A 2261-nucleotide genomic window follows, 5' to 3' on the forward strand; every position below is an offset into this window, starting at 1 on the left:
TCAAGAAAAAAGGAAAAAAAAACCCTCTATGTTCTAGAATATTTGTAGCAGCCCTCTTTTTGGTATCAAAGAACATAAAATTGAAGGGATGCCCAGCAACTAGTGAATTTCTAAATAAGTTGTGGCATATGATTGTGTATACCACTGCACCATAAGAAGAGACAAAGAGGCTAATTTAGAAATAAAACATGGAAAGATTTACATGAAATTATGAAGAGTGAAATAAGCAGAACCAAGAGAACATTATATACAGCAACAGAAATATTATTTGAAGAATGTCTTATTCATTTCTGCCTCCAGTGAAAGAACAGATAAAGAGAAATAAGACATAGTTTTATTGATATGTGTCTTTTTGGCAGATGATATCTTCTCTATTGGGGGGAAAGATTTAATTGGAAATATTAATGTAACACAAATTAATTGATTAATTTTTAAATAATTAATAAAATTTAACTTTCTCATGTTAACTTCCTCTTCTTCACAACTCTAGCCTTTATATCATCTCAAAATTGCTCCAATTCTTATCTTTTGCATCAATTTTGAAGGAAGACATGAATTCACTCCTTGTAAACATTACATCCAGAATCTGGCCCTTTGATTTCATCTCCTTTTGCCTACTTCAAAATTTTCCCCCTTTTTCATCATATCTCTCCTAAATTTTATTCTTTCCTTTTTAAATTTTATATTACTTAAAAATGCAGTTTCCTTTATCCTAAGAGTGACTGGGAACCTTTTCTTGCTCCCATGATCTCTTCAAACTGTTATAGTCTCTCTCTTCTTTTTAATAATCAAAATACTGGCCAGAGAAAGAGGCAAAAATAAGAATATTCTATACTCATTGTATTCATTTTCTCACATAGAAGTAGGCAGCTTAAAGACCACATAGGTCTTGTTTTCGACATCCACTAGAGGTTTAGCTAATCATATCCCAAAAGTGGAGAAACACTATGAAATTATATGAGTGCCTCACCCCATATCTGTTCTGGAGGAACAAATGTTAGGCCTGAAGTTCAGAAGGTGCAGATGTCACATCATTGTGAATAGCCCAAACCATGCCTTAGACATGCTTAACTGAAGATATCTTTCTCCTAAACCCATTTAGATATTTATTCTGGATAAAGCAGATGAAATGTTGAGTCATGATTTTAAGGACCAAATCTATGACATTCTCCAAAAATGTAGTAGTAACACTCATAGGGGACTTTTGTCAGGCACCACGTCCTGAGAGGCATTCGGAGTGACCAAGAAGTTTATGAAGGACCCCCATCAGGATTTTAGTCAAGAAAGGGAAGTTGACATTGGAAGACACTCATCAGTTTTATATAGATGTGGAATGAGAAGCATGGAAGCTAGATACCTTGTGTAATCTGAATGAAATGCTGACTATTACCTAGAACTGTTATCATCATCAATACTGGCCAAAGCCTGGGTTGGCTCACTGAGAAGATGCATGCCTGTGATTTCACTGTCTCTGCAATACATGGAGACATGAGCCAAAGAGAAAACTACAGAATCATGATGGAGTTTCCCTAAGGCTACAATTGGGTGCTGATTACCCCTGTCCTATTGATTACAGTCATCAATGTTTAGCAAGTATCTTTGGTTTCTAATTATGACCTTCCCACCAATTGGGAGAAATATATTTATAGAATTGGCCATGGAAGTTGTTTTGATCATAAGGATGTGGCCACCAATAGGAGGAAAGAGGAAGATGAGTGGATCCTTTGAGACTTTAAACCGTTTAATGTGGCTTACCTCATCCGTTCATCTGAGGGTGCTTCCCAAGTTGATTTCACACTGATCTCTAGGATGTGGGTATTGGGAACTGGAAGAGAGCGGCAAGATTTAGGGATGGATGCTTTTGTCATTTTTTCCTTTTTTTAAAACTTTGAATACAAGTCAGTTTTTGAGACAAAAAAAAAAGAAAATCATTTGTTGTTGAAATCAGGTTAAGTTGAGTGATGCATGATGTCAGATCACAAAAGGCTGAAAAAGAAGAAAATAGAGTAAGCAAAAATAAATAACTCTTTTTTGGAGTCCATCCATGAAAGGGAAGAGAGGTATCAGATCAGAGCTTGAGAAGATGGTAGTTATATGAGGATTTATATTTTATTTTTTTAAAAGTTTAATTCTACTTTTTAGAATAGCAAGAATTAGGTATATATGTAGGCATGAGGGAAGGAACAAGTATATAAGTCGGCTGAATCATTATCTCTGGCATTACATACACACACACACACACAATATATATATATATATAT

The 2261-nt window shown here is 34.9% G+C and overlaps 1 pseudogene; it reads left to right on the forward strand.

Moving 5' to 3' along the window:
* Positions 1-957: 957 nt before the first annotated feature.
* Positions 958-1728, forward strand: LOC123252815 (annotated as a pseudogene).
* Positions 1729-2261: the final 533 nt, after the last annotated feature.

This window comes from Gracilinanus agilis, chromosome 1, assembly GCF_016433145.1.
Source record: "Gracilinanus agilis isolate LMUSP501 chromosome 1, AgileGrace, whole genome shotgun sequence".
Classification (NCBI taxonomy): Eukaryota; Metazoa; Chordata; class Mammalia; order Didelphimorphia; family Didelphidae; genus Gracilinanus; species Gracilinanus agilis.